At 41.4% G+C, this 22,965-nt stretch overlaps 1 protein-coding gene across 3 annotated transcripts in view; it reads left to right on the forward strand.

Moving 5' to 3' along the window:
• Window positions 1-22,965, forward strand: part of LOC132396537 (parathyroid hormone/parathyroid hormone-related peptide receptor-like) — a 90,660-nt gene that overhangs the window by 19,718 nt on the left and 47,977 nt on the right. Inside the window, exon 1 of one of the 3 annotated variants that reach the window (XM_059974169.1) lies at window positions 11,388-11,406. The exons of the other annotated variants lie outside the window; for them this stretch is intronic. The gene's annotated coding sequence lies outside the window, so the exon portion shown is untranslated. Of the gene's footprint in view, window positions 1-11,387; window positions 11,407-22,965 lie in introns of those variants that run through there. 3 annotated transcript variants of the gene reach the window in all.

A 22,965-nucleotide genomic window follows, 5' to 3' on the forward strand; every position in this document is an offset into this window, starting at 1 on the left:
TCCTCTCTCGCTTCCCACAGTAGGCTGGGCTATAGCTCTATATTTCTTAATGTTTATACACTCAAGCATTTTAGTCCACTTTATTTCAACCCCACAATTGCCTAGCTCCTTTTCACTGGTGAATACTGAAGCAAAGTATTCATTAATTACCTCCACTACCTCCTCTGACACCACCCACATGTTTCTTCTCTCACTCCTAATTGGTCCTATTCTCACATGTCTCATCAGTTTACTCTTCACATACTTGTAGAATGCCTTGGGGTTTTCCTTAATCCTGCTTGCCGAGGCCTTCTCATGCCCCGTCTAGCTCTCCTAATTTCATTCTTCAGTTCCTTCCCGGAAACCTTGTAATTTTCTAGAGCTCTAAGAATACCTAGTTTCTTGAACCCGTTTGTAAGGTTTTCTTTTCTTCTTAACCAGATTTTCTACATCCCTTGTACACCATGGCTATTTACCCTATAATCCTCTCCCTGCCTCAAAGGAACATACCCATGCAGAATTTCCTTGAGAACACCTGCTCCCAATTTATGTTCCTGCCTAATAGCATCATATTTCCCTCACCCCAATTAAATGTTTTTCTAAATGTTTTGCTCCTATCCCTCTCCAGTGCTAAGGTAAAGGAGATAGAGTTGTGATCACTACCTCCAAAATGCTCTCCCACCAAGAGATCTGACACCTGACCAGGTTGATTTCCCAATACCAGTTCAAGTACAGCCTCTCCTCTAGTTGGCTTATCTAGATGTCAGTCAATATTAGGAAAGATAAAATCAACCATCACAGTAACCCTATTATTGCACCGATCCAGAATTTGCCTCTCTATCTGCTCCTTGATGTCCCTGATACTATTGGGTGGTCTATAAAAAAACACCCAGTAGAGCTATTTTCCCCCTTCCTGTTTTTGACTTCCACCCATGGAGACTCCATAGACAATCCCTCCATGATTTCCCTCCCTCCCTGTCCTTTTTGAAACATCTAAAGCTCGGCACACTCAGCAACCATTCCTGCCCCTGAGTCATCCGAGTTTCTGAAATGGCCACAACATCATAGCTCCATGTATTGATCCACGCTCTAAATTCATCTGCCTTGCTCATGAATTGAATTGAATTGAGTTTATTACTTGCATCCTTCATTTACATGAGGAGTAAAAATCTTTATGTCTCCGTCTGAATGTGCAATGTGCAATTTATAATAAATAGTATGTACAACAGGACAGTCAACGTAACTTAGAAATACAATTGTATCAGCTTGAATTAAGCAGTCTGATGGCCTGGTGGAAGAAGCTGTCCAGGCTTTTATGCTGCGGTACCGTTTCCTGGATGGTAGCAGCTGCAACAGTTTGTGGTTGGGGTGACTCGGGTCCCCAGTGATCCTTTGGGCCCTTTTTACGCACCTGTCTTTGTAAATGTCCTGAATAGTGGGAAGTTCACAACTATAGATGCACCGGGCTGTCCGCACCACTCTCTGCAGAGACCTGTGATTAAGGGGGGTACAGTTTCTATACCAGGCAGTGATGCAGCCAGTTAGGATGCTCTCAATTGTGCCCCTGTAGAAAGTTCTTAGGATTTGACAGCCGATACAAAACTTCTTCAATTGTCTGAGGCGTTGTTCTGTCTTTTTCACCACACAGCCGGTAGGTGCAGACCACGCGAGATCCTCGGTGATGTGTATGCTGAGGAACATAAAGCTGTTCACCCTCTCAATCCCAGATCCATTGATGTCAATAGGGGTTAACCTGTCTCCATTCCTTCTGTAGTCCACCACCAGCTCCTTTGTGTTTGTGACATTGAGGGAGAGGTCTTTTTCTTGACACCGCTGTGTCAGGGTGACGACTTCTTCTCTGTAGGTGTGGTGAACTATGTGCCTGTCTGGACACGCCCCCTGCTGACTGCTCCTGTGGCTCCTCCCACAGGCCCCTGTATAAAGGCGATCTGAGGCCTGACGCTCGGCCTCGGTCTCCAGGACATAGTATGATGGACACTCACTCCTGGTTCCTTCTTCCAGTCAATAAAAGCCGATATCTCGCCTTACGTCTCAGTGTGAGTTATTGATGGTGCATCAGTAGGCTACCTCGTTATTATTTGAGGTTAGGGTAATCAGTGTAGTATCATCAGCAAATTTAATTAGAAGATTGGAGCTGTGGGTGGCAACACAGTCATGGAGATACAGAGAGTAAAGGAGGGGCTTGGGACACACTCTTACCACCTATCGGCGATCTGATAGAAAGTCCAGGATGCAGCTACACCTTGCATTAAAATAGACACATCTGAACCCGTCTGGCTGAGTGCTTCTTTGCTCTGTCCCCTGCTTATCCTTCCTCATAAACTCTCTACAAGCTGTCACTACTTGTGTGCCAACTGCCCCATCCTCTGCCTCTTCCCTTTGGTTTCCAACCCCTGCAGATCTAGTTTAAACCCTCCCCATTAGCATTAGCAAAGGTTGGCAAATTCTGGTGACCCTACACCAAAACTGGAGCATTCTCTGTGAGATTAGATGCCAAAGGCATGGCTTCTCCATGGATTTCACTGGACAGGAATGGTTGCAAAGTTTCATAATACATGCAAGTTAGTTTAGGATTTTTCAGTTTATTTAAACATTTTACATGTTTTAGCTTTATTTACTTCTTATAAAATGATTTTTTAGTAGCTTGAATAGTATATCTAGATTTAAATGTTGAAGAATGTGTCCAGAAGACCCTATTATTTTGTTGGGTTGTCCAGTGATGGATATAACCACTAAGATCCTGCTCAGATAATCATCTGAGGAAAATGGAATGATTTGTTGATAGACCTCAGTAAGCACAAGCAGCTTGTCCCTAAGGTTGTCAACATTGTATTGCAACAACAAAGGACAGTTGTGGATGGCACTGTTGGTGATCTTTGTTGCCTCAGCAAATCCTCTTGTATAGCAGAAGCACCCAAGGGCAGCCAAGATTAAACTTAGCTTTTGCTGTTGTAACCATTGATTTCCTTTGAAATTATGTTGAGTAAGGGATAAAGGAGAATGAAAGCATAATGTGGGATCTTACTGGTTACCCACTCTGAAAGCTGATTATTTTTGAAAACAGTGATGTTCTGAAAGTACATGCAGACACGTGCATTCAGAAGTAATTCGAAAAAATTCTGAGAAAGAATACATAAAAGCCAAGTGTATTTTCTCTAAACTCTAGTTGATCATCTAGATTGCTCAATGGGCAACTATTTTGCTCTCTTGTGTGAGGAAGCTGGACATGGTTCCTCCTTCAATAATCAAGGCCCTTCTGCAGCACCAAAGATTCCTCATGTCCATTTAAACGAGCCTTCCTGCAATAAGAACAAACACTGAGACTGAGGCTGTGGCGGTGATGTTACATCAAAGGCTCTTGTAGCCATTTGTGCTCTTTATAACAACACTTTAAATTGCAGTAAATGCCAGCTTGTGGCCACCAGAATAGGAACCAAATCGAGTTTATTATCAATGACACATATCATGAAATTTGTTTTGTGACAGCAGTATAATGCAAGACATAAAAATATCACTATAAGTTACAATAAAAAATAGACAGATAGTGAGGTAGTGTTCATGAGTTGATGGATTGTTCAGAAATTTGACAGCAGAGGGGAAGAAGCTCTTCCTAAAACATTGTGTATGGGTCTTTAGGCTCCTGCACCTCATTCCTGATGGTAGTAATGAAAAAAGGGAAGGTCCTTGATGGTAAAGGTTTCTTAATGATGGATGCCATCTTGAAGATGTCTTGATGGCGGGAAGGCTTATGTCCACGATGGATCAGGCTGAGTCTACCACCCTCTGCAGTCTCTTTTCATCTTATGCATTGGCACCTCCATACCAGACAGTGATGCAACCAGTTCATCTGCAGTCCATTTTTTAGAAATTTGCGAGTGTCTTTTGTGACATACCAAAACTCCTCAGATTCCTGTTGAAGCAGAGCCACAGGGATATCTTCTTTGTGATTGCATCAACATTTTGGGTCCAGGAAAGATCCTCTGAGATATTGACACACAGGAACTTGAAGCTGCTCACCCCTTCCATAGCTGACTCTTTGATAAGGACTGGTGTGTGTTCTTCTGCCTTCTCCTTCTGTGCCAATGTTGCCCCTGAAAGATTTCTGTTTTAGTGACAGCCTGATAGGATGTTAGTCATAGGCTTTTCACTCAGACTCTGAGGATTGCACAGGGCCTGACATAGTCACTGGTCCATGTGTTCCTTGATCCATGGGTCTCTCCGGTCCTTGGTGAAAGGGTTAATACTGATGAAGCCTTTTTAAAAAGTGTTAAAGAGGATGTTGAAAGCAAGGTTCTATTTTTTTCTTAATAGCTTGCAGCTGTGACTGGTCAATAACTTTTAAATTTGATTTTCTTGGACAATCCTCGTGATTGGTAATCCTAGTGAATCTGACACCAGTTTTCTCTAAGTTTAGAATCAGTGGTATTTAACCCTTAACTTTGTGACTTCTTTTGGTATTTCCCTGTAAACATCCAGCATGCAATAAAATTTTGCCGGAGCCTTCAAACAGCCCCTATATTTATTTAAACTCCTGCTCTGGCTCACACCCTTTTTCAGTCAATTGATGAAGAAGCTGAGTCTGGCACTCAACCAAACTCTACTAAGTATATACATTGTAGTGCATAACACAGCTAATATTGAGCAGTCTGATTCTGTGCATTCATTCTATATGCTCATTGGAAAATGGGACGCTATAAATTGTCTTTAAGTCTTTCCAATGAAAATTTCACCCAATTACTGTAGGTGTGTTGCTTTACTAATCCCTGTGCAAAGGGCAAGTGATATTCAGTGCGCACTAGTGTTTTACTTCATTGCTTTGTTTTAAATCTCATTTTTCACATGCCGCAAAAATTTCTAAGTGATGTTCCTGTAAATTGACAGCATTCATCTAGTCATCACAATTCTTACCTGGCTCAATATCCCAAGTTCAGGATCCATTCCAATGAGCTGTGGACATCATCCGTGCCGAGGCAGTGCTGCACTATCAGTGTGCCTTTGGAATGTGGCATTACATTTTCTGCTGACTGAAACAAACAGAAAAGGCTCACTATTTGTAGAAGAACAGAGGAGTTCCCCGTATCCAGGCCAAACTTTAGCCCTCAATCAAAAATACCTCTACAGAGTACTTGGCTACTTATCTCATGGCTGTGTTCACAACCACATTATGAAATGCACCCAAAGAAATGGAAAAATACATGGAGGCCGTCACATGCAATGAAAGGGTTTCATTTTGAATTTATTTATATCTTACATCCATCTCATAACGTGAGGGAGTAAGAATCTTTGCGTTATGACTCCGTCGCAATGTACAGACATGTGAATTTGTAAGTCTAATGGCTTGTAGAAGGAAGCTGTGCTGTAGCCTGTTGGTCTTGACGTTAATGCTGTGGTACCATTTGCCAGATGGAAGCAGCTGAAACAGTTTATGGTTGGGGTCACTGGTGTCCCTGATGATCTCCCAGGCCCTCCTTTTGCACCTGCTGCTCTAAAATGTCCTCAGTGGAGGGAAGTTCACATTCACAAATGTGCTGGGCTGTCTGTATCACTCTCCGCAGTGCCCAGCGATCAAGGTTGGTGCAGTTCCAATACCAGGTGGTGATACAGCCAGTCAGTATTCTCTTAATGAACTGAATTGACATTATTACTTACATCCTTCATTTACATGAGGAGTAAAAATCTTTATGTCTCCGTCTAAATGTGCAATGTGCAATTTATAATAAATAGTATGTACAACAGGACAGTCAATATAACATAGAAATACAATTGTATCAGCATGAATTAGTCATGCCCCTGTAGAAGGTCCTGAAGATTTGGGGGCCCGCGTTGAACTTCTCAGTCGCCTGAGATGGAAGAGACTCTTTTGTGCTTTTTTTTTGCCACACAGCCAGTGTGTACAGTCCAGGTGAGATCTTTGGTGATGTGTATACCAATGAACTTGAAACTGCTCACCATCTCAACTGCAGACACACTGATGATCATCGGGCCGAGCCTGTCTCGGTTCCTCCTGTAATCCATGATCTGCTCTTTCGTTGTTTTGGACATTGAGGGAGATGTTGTTATCCTGACATCGCTGTGACATCAAGCTCTCCTCTCTAGGCTGTCTCATCACTGCCAGAAATGAGGCTGATCAAAGTCATGTCATTTTGTCTGCAAATTCAAAGAATAAGACCGATTGTATATTTTCCTGTTTCTGTGGTAAGTATACTTCTATAAAAGATCATTAATTAGTTTAGAAATTTGTGATTGCCTTGTAAAGATAAGTAAACATCTTTCTTTTGATATGCTTCATTATTGCTCATATTTTTACATAAAAAATGTGGCCTCACTCTAATTGATTAATTTCTTTGGTTGGATGAAGGTACTGTCCCTGGCGTTCCTGTATAAACCAAAAATTCCAAAGATCATTTAATGGGAAGTGTGAGCCTCTCAGTGCTACATCTGGTCTTGGTTAATGGAAAGAAAAAGCTCTCGATTATCCTCCTTTCTGTGAGTTTGGAAAAGCTGTAAGGTTTTCCATCAGTTGGGCAGAATGGTGGAAGAACTTGCTTGCTACTCTTAACCATTTTTCCTTTCATTGATTTCAGTTGATCCGGGAGCACAATTTTATTTCCTGTTTATTGGCTCTTAACTTCCAACTAGCATCTGTGGCACAATGTTTATTTTGCCAGCTGTGGTAAACTATGTATACCTGTCTGGACACGCCCCTCTGCTGACTGCTCCTGTGGTTCCTCCCGTAGACCCCTGTATAAAGGCGATTGGAGGCACTGCTCCTCCCTCAGTCTCCGAGATGTCATGTTCCCTTTTGCTTCTAATAAAAGCCTATTGTTCACTTCCTGTCTCCGAGAGTTATTGATGGTGCATCACCAGCACTGGCTACGTGCTCCAGACTTTCTCGTGTAAATGATTCAAGGTGTTATGTGGTACATGAGTGAGTGATGAGGGACAAGTAGAAAACATTATTTAGTTGCTAATGTAGGTTTTTGTTTATTCAAATAATATAAAACAACTAAAAATGGCCAATCTTCTGTTTCACAGTTTGCATCTACGCTGACTTCCACACCACTCCCCATCAAAGTTATTACTACCCCCTCATACACCCCCCCAATACCAACCTGACTAATTCTTCCTCGTATTAAGATGATGAGTAAGAACAGGAACCACACTAACTGCTTCTGCAGTCCGTGGTTAAACAGTGAATGACACTGATGTGAGGTCCTCAGGGTATGGCAATTGCCTGGAACAGAATGTTAACTGGGTGTTACATCTAGAGGAGGAAAGGGAGAAGGGAGGAGAGTTAAACATTAACTGTTGGTTAATTCCATGTGTAAGTAATTGGATGTAAATGAATATCATGTGAAGGAGTAGAAGTAACAGACTCTTGGTGAGTTTAAACAAGCATTTGGCTTCAGAAAAAACAGTAATTTAAAAAAAACTTTGATCAAGGTTGATAATGCAGTAAGTATAATTATTTAAAGTCATTTATTTATCTTTTAATTTGTTTATTTTAATATATGCAGCGTAGCAGGGACCTCACTCCATATTATCCTGTGTCATATGGGAACTCCAGGATCTTTTCCATGTCCTGGAAAAGCACAGATGTGCATCAGCTGGAGGTGCTTGAGCCCTGGGCTTTGGGCCTTGAGGATAGACTGTTCTCACAGATACTTGCATGCAGGTGAAGAGAACAAATGGTGACATCCACACTCAAAACATAAGAGCAGACAAGTAGTTTAGGAGACTCCCATGGACTTACTTGCTCAGTCGCATTCTGATAATACTGTTGAGAAAGAGGTTTCCACTGGGAAGTGTAGCTAAGACTGTAGGCATTTGCTGTGGCTTAACTATACAGTGGGATGTGGTACGAAGGTGGAGGTGGGGAGGGGAGACGATGGAGGAGTAGAGTACAGCAGAAGGAGAAAGGTCAAAAGAGTAATAGTTATAGGGGATATTGTGGTTATCCAAATGGAAGAGAAGTTTCTTTACACTTGCAAGACAGCAGGACGTCAAGTTTCCTCCTTAGTGCCGGGGCCGAGGATATCAGTAGGTGGTTATTCTGGGAGAGGTCGGTGCAGAGCTGGAAACTGTAGTTGATATGGGTGCTGACAGAAAACAGAAGTAAGTCTTGCAAGCAGATATGAACAGAAAATGTGTGAAGAAGCGCAGTGACACTATGGTTCCATGAGCCTGAGTTCAGTAATGATGTTCAGGGCTGCCTGGGGTTTGCTCATTACCTCAGGTGCTCTATATTGCAGAAACCTGCTGTTTGCTAGGTTATTGCCTGTTGTAAATTACCCCCATTGCAGGTGGCTGATAGGAGAGTCGGGTGAATGTTATGCCGTGTATCATTGAGTATAAGAATGGGATAGAAAAGATGCATGTAGGTCTGAGGAGATGGTGCAGCTAGGTTAGGTTTCAGATTCGTAGGTACTGGGATTAGATCAGATTAAAAAGGTACCTGTACAGGTCAGAACTGGGGTTAATATCTTTGCAGGTCAGTTTTCTGGTTATGTTAGTAAGGATTTAGTTTGTCATAGAAAGCAGAGTAAGGCTTCGGAAGGGTGAAGAGCAGTTCTGAAATTGGAAGGCAACAAAAAAGTGGGAGAATTCGGAAGACGAGGGACATAAAGCTGGGAAAACCGACCAACAGCATGCACACTTGTGCCTCATGGTTCAGACCCATATGTAGAGGCTGATTGGATGCAAGGTGAGAACCAGGGGAACTCTGTTCTTGCTCTCTTCGGGAGAGGGGGTGACAGCAGAGGTGCAGGAAATAGATGAGGTTATGAAGGGGAAGCTGCAGTTCAGAAAGAAGGGTGACATTTTGGGGACAGTTTCATCAATGGAGCAAATACCACAAAAATGGGAGATCTGGGAGAATGGAATGGGATCCTTACAGCCAGCAGATTGGGAGGAAATATAGTCAAGATCACTGTAGGATTCTGTAGGCTTATTGTGGATGTTGGTTGCTTGCCTAACTCCTCCGATTGTGCCATTCCATTCCACAGATCATCTTTTGCAGTTTCTATTCAAATCTTTTTTATTATTATTATATCCAAAATAACAAGAGTACATCAAAGTAGGTAACATTTACAATGTCTCAAAGGAAAAAGACCAATGTTTGAAAGATTGAAAATAAATACCCTTTAGGTGTTCAACCCCGGATCCATGTGTCATACAAAAAGCTTCTAAAGATAAACATCAAACTGCCATCTTTTGCAGTTTCTTTCAGCTCCATAAACTCGAGAGATTCTGCAGATGCTGGAAATTCAGAGCAAAACACACAAAATGCTTGTGCTTCTCAACAGGTTAAGAGGTGATCTGCCCGACCTGCTGAGTTCCTCCAGTATTTTGTGTGCCTTCCTCCGTCTTTGACACGATTCCATCACTGGGCACAAATTCCCCTCCTATCTCCTTTCAGAATTTTGTCCATCTGTTCTGTTTGCCACTCCCTGATCCACTTGTCTGCCCCCACCATCTTGAATCACTTCCTTCTGCAACCACAGGAGATGAGTATCTGTCCTTTCACTTTACCCCATCCAGAGACTCAATCAGCCTTTCCATGCAGAGATGCGAATCACTTGCACTTATAATCTTTTATCTTTTCTTCTTCCTGTTTGGTGTGCTGTATCTGGCGTTTGCAATGTCGTCTCCTTTACTTTGCTGAAACCGAAATGAGGTTGTGTGATTGCTTGGCCGAGCACAAGTGCTCAGTCTGTGGGGCTGACACTGAGCGTCCTGTTGCTTGCTCTTTAAGCCTCCGTCCCACTGCCATTCTGACATTTCTCTCCTGCATTGTTGCATTAAGGCTCATCATGAGCTGAAGAACGACAGTTCATCACCTATCCGGACACGCTGTAGACCTTTGGAACAAATATCAAATTCTCCAACTTTAGTTAATTTCCCTTCTCTCTCTGTATCAGAATTGCTCATTTCTGCTGCATGTTGCCTGACAGTGTTAGCTCAGTTGTTTTTCTAGATTAGTGCAGCCTGACCTGCTGAGCCTGTCCCACAGCCCTGCTATTAGCAACACATCACAATTTTCTCCTATTTTATCACACTCAAACTGCCTCCATTTACCACTTTGACTGGAGAACTCTCCATAAGGCATCTTTTCGCAGATATTCCTTTTGTCCTATTCACTCTAGCTGTAATTTATTGTAATTTAAATCTACCTTTTTTATTTTCTCCTTTTCACTGTTCTAATGAAAGACCTTGCTCTGAAACTTTACCTCTGTTTCACGTGCGCAGGCACTGCCAGGTCTGCATGTGGTTGGAGCATTTCTGATTTTATGAGCTGAGATACAATCAATACAAAGATATAGTATGCACTAAGTGCCTTATTTGCATTCAGAAGTATACGGCAAGCCCCGTCTGAGATTGCAATTTTGCATTTAGTTTTAAGCAAAGACGTCTGACGGGTGGAAAGTGCAGCGATGTGAGAGCATGTTGGTCCTCATGAAAGTAATGAGGCATGGGATCCAAGCAGACCTTGCTTTGTGGATCCAGAATTGGCTTGACCACAGAAGGCAAAGGGTGGTTGTGTGTGTTTCGTATTCCGCATGGAGGACGGTGACCAGTGATGTTCCGCTGGGATCTGTACTGGGACCCCTCCTCTTTGTGGTTTTTTTTTAAATGACCTGGATGAGGAAGTGGAAGGGTGGGTTAGTAAGTTTGCTGATGATCTAAAACTTGTGGGTGTTGAGTATAGTCTGGAGGGTTGTCAGAGGTTACAGCAGGACGTCAATAGGATGCAGAACTGGGCTGAGAAGTGGCAGATGGAGTTCAACCCAGATAAGTGTAAAGCGGTTCATTTCAACAGGTGAAATTTAAAGACAGAATATGATATTAATGGTAAGTCTGATGGCAGAGTGGAGGATCAGCGAGATCTTGGGGCCCGTGTTCATAGGACACCCAAAGCTGCTGCGCAGGGGGACGATGTTGTTAAGAAGGTGTTTGGTGTGTGGACATTCATCAATCATGGGATTAAGTTTAAGAGCTGTGAGGTGGTAATGTTACAGCTATATAAGACCTTAGTTGGATACCACTTGGAGTACTGTGTTCAGTTCTGGTCACCTCATTACAGGAAGGATGTGGATGCTATAGAGAGCATGTTGATTGTCATGGACATGATTGAATAAGAGCTGGCATAGTAATGAGGAAGGATAAAGATAAAGTAGAACATAGTGAACATTTGGAGTAAGGCTGATTTTACAATATTGAAAAGAGAGTTAGCAAAAACAGACTGGAACTAGTTACTGAAAGTCTCAGTGTCAGAAGGATGTAAGGTTCTCATCTGCAACAACAAGAAAAGGACATTACCACCGAGAAACCAGATTCTGAACTGGTTGGGGTGAGAACTACTGCTTCAAGAAGTTCTGGTTAAACCTGTTCCCACCACAATAAAAGGTAGGACTATAAATATGGAGCCTCCTGGATCCATCAGGATAAGATTTTTTAATGAAGGGAAATTATGTCAGATACCAAGAACTTAATACTGCTGAAAACTTTAAAGAATTGAGAGAATCTAGGAATAAATTCAAATAGACATTTGGAAAGCAGAACAGGAACACTGGAAGGTAGAATCAAAGCCCAAGGATGTTTTATAATGAGCATGAGGATACTAAGGAAAGAATTGTCAGAGGTATTGAACATAATAAACTGTAAGTCAGAGGGTATTAACAGATTGAGATGCAGTGGATTCCTGTTAATTGGGCCATTGGTTAATCAGGACAGCTGCTTATTTGGGACAACTCTTAAAGAATAAAAACTAATTGAGAAAATATTCGGGATTCCCTCCTTTTATTTGAGACATGATGCGCTTAAATGGAGCAGGAGTCTGTTGCTTGAACAATTTCTAACCAGAGTCAGTAGCGTGCACTTTTGTGGCCGCTAGACACTACATCGTGCTCAGAGCAAACAGTTTTTAAATAGTGTTAGATGTGTGTGTTGAATATGCAGAAAGACAATTTGTTGTTTTACTCAGAGATTTCAAGCATCCCAGTTTCACTCTGCCTCCTCCTGCAGCTGCCTGTCACCTCTCTCATGATCCTGCCTTCTTCTACTACACATAGTGCTTTCCCCCTTACCTTCCTTCTTCACCTTTCCTGCCTATCCCCTCCCTGCTTCCCCTCCCCCACCCCTTGATCTTTCCTCTGATTGGTTTTTCACCTGGCACCTTCCACCCTCCCCCCACCTTCTTTATGGGGCCCCTGCCCCCTCCCTCTTCAGTCCTGATGAAGGGTCTCGGCCTGAAATGTTGACTGTTTATTTCCACGAATGCTTCCTGACCTGCTGAGTTCCTCCAGTGTGTTGTACATGTTAATTTGACCACAGCATCTGCAGAGTATTTTGTATTCAGACTTGGAGATACCAGCTGAAAATTAAATTATCAACAGGGTAGGAACTACGAAGAATTTGAAGGTATTGACAATTGTCTTGAATGTTATAATGAAAATGAAGGATTTTGGAGGATGCGATCATCGAAGGGATTGTATGGAAACACTCCAGTATCTGCACTAAGTGTCTGTTCATTCATAGTCAATCAAAAGAACATGGCAGCGTACACTGGATGAATTCCCCCATCAATAACTATTAGGAACTAACATGTAGTTTTATAGTACTGTAGTAGTATCGATAGTATTCTAATTTGTTCTGGATATCTTTTAAAAACGTAATTTGTTACACAGTTAAATGGTAGCTTACTCTTTTTATACATTTTTAACTATTTTCATGCAACTTTGGCTAATTGGGCCAAAATGTACTGATCTCAATGTGTCCTAATTAACTGGAATTCACTGTATTTGAATGCGGATACAGTCGGCTCTCCTTATCCGCGAATTCCGCATCTGCGAATCGCGAAAACCCGGAAGTGCTCTTCCAGCACTAGTTGTTCGAGCATGTACAGACTTTTTTTTCTTGTCATTATTCCCTAAACAATGCAGTGTAACAATTATTTTACATAGCATTTACATTGTATTAGGTATTATAAGTAATCTAGAGATGATTTAAAGTATACAGGACGATGTGCATGGGTTATCATGGATTGGGATCGAAAAAAATCGCAAATTCTCTTACTAAGTAAGTCGGAACAGGTACATCCGGTATTATTTAACTTCAGTTAGTCAAACATTTGTCTTAGTATATAGTATATATTTTACCTTTCTATGGATATAAAACACTTAAGAACGTAAGTTTCAGCGCTGGGCTTGGGAAGTTCCTGAGTTCGATCCAGTGACAGACTGCCCCCGAGTGCGCTCTCCACCGTGCCGGGTTGATGTGGAGGATCAAAAACCCCAAACCCCAAACCCCAATAATTAAACCACCGCGTTGCTTAGTAATAATTGTAGCTTTCATCGGGGCAGAGCCTTTCTCACTTTATCCTTTAAAATTGTTCTTATCGTTAACCGACGTAGCCTAACATTTCTCCAATGACTGATGGCGTTTCACTTCTTTCCGATTGCTTTATTATTTCCACTTCATTTTCAAACTTGATTGTGTTTACTTTCATGAACAGAAACACTGCGGATTCAGACCTCTGCCGCTGGGTCCTAATGTCCACCACACTGATATAGGCTAAATAAGGTCGGGGTTCCACAGGGTCCTAAGGTCAACTTGAGGTTCTGCGAATTTTGGTATCCGCGAGAGGTCCCGGAACCAATCCTTCGCGGATAAGGAGGGCTGACTGTACTGTATTGCAAGTAGTTAAAGTAAGTTCTTGACGCTTTGACCTCACAGTATTCAGTACTCCCTGGCTGTGGGATTGGAACATTGCCCGTGTTGTACCATTATTCAAAGGAGGGAATAATATAACAGATTCGTCATTTTAACCTTTTCAGTGGGATAATTACTGGTAATAGTTCTCAAGATTAGTAAAAAAGTACAGATTAATCAATGATAGTCAATGAGCTTTTGAACAGTTCAATTTTTGAAGCAGTAACAGAGTTAATGAGGGCAATGTATGTGGTGCAACTTACTTTGACAAGGCTGGTTGGTCAACATTCAAAGTATGTTTATTATCAAAGTATGTATACCATATGCGACCTTGAGATTCACCTCTTTATAGGCAGTCACAAAACCAAGAAAGACAACAGAACCCATTAAAAAAAGACCATCAGACACCCTGTGTGAGAGAAGGGAAAACAATCGTACATGCAATAAAAGTAAGCAAGTAGCATTCGGAACTGAAGTTCACAGCCACAAAGCTAGTTGTCACTGCAGACGATCCAGAAACCTGTTAGTTGCAGGCCACATCCTTAGTTTAACGCAGAAACAAGTATACCTTGCGGAACAGTGAGCTGAGTATTGGCCCGTCCCTCACCTTCAGCCCCGACACCCTGAACTTTGCAATCTGGCCCTGGCCAGCAAACTATGGGTTGTTCCTCACTGTTGGAGCCCAGGCTCCATTGCATCAACTCTGCCTTGCCTCGCCTCAGCTCTGCCACATCGAACAGCCTCCAGGTCTGCTCTAGCAACAGCCAAACATTGGCTCGTTACCCACTCTGGGGCCTGGGCCCCACTACTTCAATTTGGCCCATACTCACCACACTGCAACTGTCCTGCATCTTTGAGATTCCAGTTCGCACTGTAAAAATACCTTGCGGTTCAGAAGCTCGACTCTGAAAGGGAAGTTACAGGCTGTTGATTGCAGTGATTGTATCTGTGAAAAAGTTTAATTAATACCGTAGTTTATAGTTTTGTCTGCTACCAGCAAGTTGCTGCTGTGCTTCACTGTGCCATCTTAAACTAGAAAAAGTAAAGGTGAGTGGAATCGAAATAGACTGGCAAATTGGATCCAAAATCAGCTCAATGGCAGAAAGTAGAGGTTACATTTGACAGTATTTTTGTGACTGGATGACTGATGCCCATGGATTTTGTGGTATATATTAATGATTTAGACTTAAATGTAGTGTGCAAGATAAAGAAGTTTGCAGGTGGTACAAACATTTACTGTGGTTGACAAAGAAGCAGAAGGCATTTGAGTTTAGAAACATAGATGATTTGATGAATTAGTGTGAATAGAACAGTGCAGAGCAGGTACTGCAGATGCCTCACATCTTCAGTGATCCAGGTTCAATACTGACCTCCGAAACGGTGTGCATGCAGTTTGCACATTCTCTCTGAAACTGTGTGGGATTTCCCATGAACATTCTTCACATTGGTTTCTTCCCACATCCCAAAGACACATTGTTTAGCAGGTTAACTGCCTACTGTAAATTGCCCACAGTGTACTGTAGGTGGTTTAAGATGGGGTGTTAATGGGTATGTGAGAAAGATTGGGTTTGCTGAGGTTGCTGTAAGAGCCAGAGAAGAATTAATGAGTCGAGTGGCTCCTTATTAAAAATATGAATGCACCCTATCCTCGTTATATGTATCTTCAGACTATGTGGATTCACAGTTATGCGAGGAGCCTATTTCTACCAACGTCTCCTTTTATGCGTCCAAAACTCACAGTTTTGCGACGAGCACTGCTTTCCCACCAATTCAAGGCACATGCGCGCGCCTCACAGTCCCACTCCCGCCAGTCTCGCATTGTTTTTGGCAAGGTGTGGATGTGTGATCTTGTGCTCCTAAACTTTTGAGTTTTATCACTTTTGAGTGATTTTGTGCTTGAAATATTTAACTATGCCTCCTAAACGTCCGATGTCAATTCCTGGGCCATCAGCCAAGTGGCAGAGGACTGCTTAAATGCTTGAAAAAAAAGTTGGAAATTATAAACAGGGCGGTGTTAGGTAAAGGTAACACAGTTCTGGGACGCTACTGCTGGGAACAGAATCTTGCCTTTAAAGTTCTTTTGCTTGACAAGGCACTAGCCCATCCTAAACGTTTGAACAGCATTCATCTTAACATAATAGTGCGTTTCCTGCCACCTAACACAACTTCGCTGATTCAACTACTCGACCAAGGTGTGATCCACATTTAAGGCGTTTTTTTTTATGGTGAACTATCTCTCAGATGCTGCAAGCAACAGACAATTTTGAAAATCCCGGGAGGTTACCAACGGTGAGGGAATGGTGGAAGTTGGAACACTTGGCATAAATGATGATGGACATGGACCCAAGTTTAGAACGGAGTCAGCATTTCAGTCATTCCCTGACGTCAACACTTCTTTCCTACAAGCCAATTTATGCTGAAAAACAAAATGGTGCCAAGAAAACCACCCTCACCCCTTCCTTCAAACCGGTGTCATCTCCTGCTTCCAGCAGTTCTGAGAGTGCTGTGAGTCTTCCTTCTCTCCTTGCTGTGCTCGATGATCCTGACGACCACAACCATCCACCTTATCCATGTAAAGCTGCCCGACACCACATCCCCCACTCATCTCCCGGAGTGAACACACCTGCCACTGTTAGTGAGTACTGTACTCCCTAGTACGTTAACTTTCTATGATTTATTACGTTGAATATTACCTTAAATTAATTAAATATAATATGAATGTTGCCTTGTGGTACTGCTTTTGTGTCGTATTGGTATGAAAATGTGAATAAATTACAGATAAAGCATATTTAGGAAGTCCTCTGAAACGCATGCCTATTTTCTCCATTTAAATAATTATTCACATTACGTGTTTCATACTACGCGTCGACTGTGAGGAACATCTCCCCTGCAAATAACGAGGACAGGGTGTACAGTAATTTGGCCAAAATAGTTGAGAAATGAATTTGATCAGAAAATTGTGAGGGAATGGATTTGGTGAGGCACATGAAAACAAAGGAATAAATGGATTCCTGCTAATTGGACCATCAGTTAATTGGGTCAGCCACTTATTCGGGGAATCTCAAAAAGAACAAAAATAAATCGAGAAAATAGCCAGAGTTTCCTTTGTTTACTTGGGATACTCTGCCACTTAACTGGAATAGGGGATGTTGCCGAGCGATTTATCACTGGCGTCAGTCGTGTGCACCTGTGTGGCCATTAGACACAACATCATGCTTGGAACGAACAGTTTTTAAATTGCATCACTTGCAATTAATGTGCATGAGGCAGGGATTTTTGTGACTGATACCTATTGCAGTTGGCAAGAAATAAGTGATAAGAAAATTCAGAACTGTTTTGCTCACAGTAGTTTCAAGCAAAGTTTAAAGTTCAAAGTAAATTTATTATCAAAGTACATGTATGTTACCATATATAACTCTGCAATTCATTTTCTGTGAGCATTCACAGTAAATCAAGAAACATGATAGAATCAATTTCAAAGAAAAACGACAATACAAACAATCAATGGGCAAAATACAACAAACTGTGCAAATACAAAAAATAATAATAATAATAATTAAATAAGCAATAAATATTGAGAGCATGAGATGAAGAGTCTTTCAAAGTGAGTTCATAGGTTGTGGGAAGAGTCAGTGATGAGGTGAGTGAAGTTTAGTGAAGTTATCCCCTCTGATTCAAGGGCCTGGTGGTTGAGGGGTAATAGCTGTTCCTGAATTTGGTGGAAGCTCCTATGCTATCTTCCTGATGACAGCAGCAAGAAGAGAGCATGATCTGGATGGTGGGGGTCCTTGATGAAGGATGCTGCTGCCCTGCGACAGCACTCTATGTAGATGTGGTCAGCGTTGTGGAGGGCTTTACCCATGAAAGATTGGCTTTTTCCATTCAAGGGCTTTGGTGTTTCCATACCAGGCTGTGATGCAACCGGTCAATATAGTGTCCACTGCACATCTTTAGAAAATTTGTGGAAGTTTTGGATGATATGTCAAATCTTCGCAAACTTCTTAGATAGTAGAGACCCTGTTGTGCTTTCTTTGTAATGGCACTTGTTTATTGACTCTCTGAAATGATAACTGAGGAATTTAGAGTTGCTGACTCTCTTCACCTCTGATCCCTGAATGAAGACTGGCTCCTGGACTTCTGGTTTCCTCTTCCTGAAGTTTATAATCAAGTCCTTGATCTTGCTGACATTGAATGAGAGGATGTTATTGTGGCAGCAGTCAGCCCGATTTTCAATCTCCCTCCAATAAGCTGATTTGTCACCACCTTTGATTTGGCCAATGCCAGTGGTATTGTCAGCAACTTAAATGTGGCATTGGAGCAGTGCTTAGCCTCACAGTCATAAGTGTAAAGCCAGTAGAGCAGGAGGCTAATCACACAGCTTTGTGGTGCCCCTGTTTTGATGGAGATTGTGGAGGAGATGTTGCCAATACGAGCTGACTGCTATCTGCAAATGAGGAAACTGAGAATTCAGTTGCACAAGGAGGTATTGAGGCCAAGATCTTGAAGCTTCATTATTAGTTTTGAGGGGTGATAGTATTGAATGCCGAGCTGTAGTCAATGATATGTATCCTGATATATGCATCTTCATTGACTGGACGTCCCAGGACTGGGTGAGAGTAATGAAATGGCATCTGCTGTTGACCTGTTGTGATGGTACATGAATTGGAGTGGAGCCAAGTCACTTCACAGGCAGGGGTTGATATGTTTCATCAACAACCTCTTAAAGCGGTTCATTACTATGGATGTAAGTGTTTCTGGGTGATAGTTACTGAGGCAACTTACTATGTTTCAAGCATTGTAATGATCACATTATCAAACTCGAAGTATTCTGTCTTGGAGATGACAGAAAGGGCAAGGAGTGAAAATGAAAAGATTTTACTGCTTCACAAAGTTAGGAATTATGAAGAATCTGAAGGCATCAACAATTATCTTGAATGTTACAATTAAAATTAAGATTTGGAGGATGTGATTGTTGAAAACATCGTATGAAGGCAGTCCATTATCTACAGTAGGTGACTGCACTGGTCTTTTCATTTACATCAATCAAATGAACACAGCAGTGTACACTGGATAAATTCCTCTGTCAATAACAATTAGAAACTAATACACAGTTTTATAGTATTTATAGCGTTCTAAAACATTCTGTATTTCATCTAAATGCATAATTTGTTACTCAGTTCAATGGCGGTTTGTCTTTTTTAAACATTTAACAATTTCCATGTAACTTTGACTAACTGGAGCAGCCACTTAATTGAGCCAAAATGTACTTGTCCTGATGTGTCCCAATTAACTGGAATCCAATGAATATGAAAATAAAGGAAGATGATGAGAAGTGTGGAGAAAAGTGTGTACACAGGTAGGTAGCCTGATTTTTAAAAGAAAAGATGTATGGCATGCCTTCCTTTATTACTTAAAGTATGGAACACAAGAAGAGAGAGATATAGAACACATGCTAGGCCACAATTTGAGTATTATGTCCAGTTCTAGGCCCATATCGTGCTGAAGAAGGAGTAGAGGAGATTCAGGAGAATATCACCAAGAATGCAAAATGAGTAAGTTTAGACAGTGTAGGCTTTTCTTTTGGACTGAAGATGGCTGAAGTGAGATTTAGCTGTGCTGTATTGAATTATGAGGGACTTGGGAAGGGTAACTATGAAATAGATATTTTCTGCAATAGATGTTCAAAAGCTAGGCACTAAAAAAATTAAAATAGCTAATGGAAGGATCAGTGGAGAAATCAGAAATAAGTTACACCCAAAAGATGATAGATATTTGGAACTCACTAGGTGAGGAGGTAGCAGAGGAAGAAGAAATCATCAATGAATCAGGAATCTGTCTGGATATATATTTTAAATCCCTTACTTTAAAGCCATGGAATTGGGTGTTAGAAGGTGAACTTTGGTGTTGGCTTTTCTTAAATGTTATGGGTACAGTAGGCTGAGTAGCTTTCTTTTGTGCTGTAAATAGTATACGATTCTAACATGAGGCACTTGATTTACACATATATCAATATTCAAGTAATAAAATTAGCATAATTGCATGTAAGTGTGTGAGCATGATCATTTTCATAATCGCAATAGTTATGCGCAAGTTATTTGGTGATCAGAATTGTATGGGCAAGTGCATGCCTTATGAGATTTAGGTATATATACTATATACACACAGAAAATTTGATTGATAAGCTAAGTGCAAATATGTGTGGTGATTGGCAGAATTATGTAGGTTGATAAATGTCTTCTTAAGTGTAATTATCTCTATTAATGTAATTATCTTGCATCCACAAAGGAAACAGCATTATGAAGGACCCCATGCACCCCTCATACAATCTCTTTTCCCTCCTGCCATCTGGGAAAAGGCTCCGAAGCATTCGGGCTCTCACGACCAGACTATGTAACAGTTTCTTCCCCCAAGCTATCAGACTCCTCAATACCCGAAGCCTGGACTGACACCTTGCCCTGACACTGTCCTGTTTATTATTTATTGTAATGCCTGCACTGTTTTGTGCACTTTATGCAGTCCAGTGTAGGTCTGTAGTCTAGTGTAGCTTTCTCTGTGTTGTTTTTTTTACGTAGTTCAGTCTAGTTTTTGTACTGTGTCATGTAACACCATGGTCCTGAAAAATGTTGTCTCATTTTTACTATTTACTGTACCAGCAGTTGTGGTCGAAATGACAATAAAAGTGACTTGACTTGACTCTAGATCTACGTAAGCATGTAAATATGTCTTTTGTAAGATATTTGGCTGTTTCTTATGCTCTACTGTTCATATTACAACATTATTATTTTATGTACCTTATTTATGTCTTCCTCTTGTCCACGACTCAGTGTAAAACGCTGAAGTAGATTCAATAATGGACTAGTGTAGAACGGATTTGATCAGTGTGACCTATTAAAGTCAGTGTTATAAAATTATAATCATTTACGGGTGTGGACATTGTTGGCAATGCAAGCATTTGTTGTCCACCTTTAACTGCTCTTGCCTTGAGGACTTGGTTAAGTGTCAACCACATTGTTGGATATGGAGATACATACAGCCCAGACAAGATAAGGATGCAGATTTCCTTTCCTGAAGGACATTAGTGAACCAAATGTTTTTTATGACAATCCCTAAAATTTAAGGTTACAGATGCAGTACTAGCCTGTGTATAATTGTTCCACTTGCCATCAGCTGCTGCGGGGCGAGGTGAACATCAGGTGTGGAGATGCTGGGGTGAAGGTAAACGATGCATTCTACAAGTCATTTGTCAGTCATTGGTTGGATGAAAGGAGGGGATGCAAGTTGTTGCAGATTCTCTGACATTTAATGGGTTATAACTAAAGATAATGAGGGAGGAACAAGCTTCCATTTCTTCAGGAAAATAGAGAAGGTAATTTTGAGGGTGTAATGGGTAACATTGGACTGCAGTTAAATTGCCTTTGTGGTGAGGCTATTTTGGAATCTCTTAATGGAAAAATAAGACACACGAATAGAATTGTCTGGAAAGATTTTTTTCCCTTCCATGAACTTCTCCACAGTGATAATTATGTCAAATTTATCAGATAGAACATGCAACATAAGTCCTGTCTTTTACATCTGAGGGTTATCAGCGACGACAGGAAAAGCATATCACCACTGAGAAACCAGATTCCTGAACTGGTTGGGGTGAGAACCACTGCTTCCAAGAAACATGTCCCAACATTTGCTTAGGCTGTTGGGAAATCCTTTTTTTCTTGAAGCCTCAGTTTCTTGGCAAGATTTCTGTCCAACCAAGTGAGGTTATTGCAATAGTGGAATGGTTATATTGCTGTACTGATAATTCAGCAAATTTATCTGTAAAGGCAATGTGTCAGCATACAGCGTTCAGGCTTAGGCTGTCGAGGATCAGTTACATTCGGGCCACAGTCGCCTTCTACAAGAAAGTACTTGATCGCTAATATTTGACATACTGTGGCTCTACTATAAATTTTTTCCCACCATCATCATCATTATGTGTTCACCAGTGAACAGAAATTGGAAGTGGATCAGCCATATAAAGGATGTGTTTCAGGACCAGATGAAAGGATAGTGACATTCTCCAGAGCTTTCCATTGTGTGCACAACATACATGAGAATGTGATGGAGTACCATCCACTTGCCTGTTTGAGGTCAGTACCTCCTCCACTCCAATGATGTGCTGGCAGTTTAGTAGCTCTGGTCAACAATCCATTGGAATGGATAATGGCAAAGCCCACAGAAGGGAAGATCATGTGCAAGAGAGAATAAGCCTCAGGGTGATTGGAAGTGGATAAATAGGAGTGATGGACTTACTCCCCATGAGCCAGTATAGACCGGCTGGAACGAAAGACATCCTTCTATGTTGGAATGTTATGGGTACAGCATACACTTAGTGGCCACTTTATTATGGCTGTACACCAACTCATTAGTAGAAACACGTGGTTCATCCGTCATGCGGCAGCAATTCAATGCACAAAACCATGCAGACATGGTCAGGGGTCAGCTGTTGTTCAGATCGAGCATCAGAATTGGGAAGAAATTAGTTAGACTGTAGAATAACCGTTGGTGCCAGACAGGGTGGTTTGAGTATCACAGTGACTGCTGATATGCTGGGATTTTCACGCACAGCAAAGTTTCCAGAGAGTTGTGCAAAAAAAAGCGTCCAGTGAGCGAAGGTTCTGTGGGTGAAAACACCTTGTTAATGAGAGAGGTCAGAGGAGAATGGCCAGCCATTTCAAGCTGACAGTAAATCAAATAACCACATCAGTGGTTTGCAGAAGAGCATCTCTGAACGTGTAACATGTTGAACCTTGAAGTGGATGATCTACAGAAGCAGAAGACCATGGACATGCACTCAGCGGCCATTTTATTCAGTACTGGACATTTTATTAGGCTACTGAGTGTACGTCTCTTATATAATTACATAAGTGATATATCTCTTATTCTCCTTATCTACGAAACATTTAACATTTCATTTTTGATCACTTCTTTCGACTCAGCATTTATAATAAGCCAGTGCAAATTCCAGAGATGAAAATAGATTTCCTGATTCTGTAGCTGAGTGAGTTAACTCTACTTCTGAGAATGTTTCTTGTGGTCATGGAGATAAAAAAAAAATCATAGTTTCTTTGGGTTAAAACTAAGCAAGGGAACTGGTGGAGGGCTGTGGGAGTATTGGTGACTAGGCAATGTCCAACATGGACAACACAAGGGTATAGCAGGAACCTGATGAGTCCAGGGCTTAATACTGGGCTACTGTAACTTTTGCTGAAGAGATTGCAA

Source organism: Hypanus sabinus, chromosome 1 (assembly GCF_030144855.1).
Source record: "Hypanus sabinus isolate sHypSab1 chromosome 1, sHypSab1.hap1, whole genome shotgun sequence".
Classification (NCBI taxonomy): domain Eukaryota; kingdom Metazoa; phylum Chordata; class Chondrichthyes; order Myliobatiformes; family Dasyatidae; genus Hypanus; species Hypanus sabinus.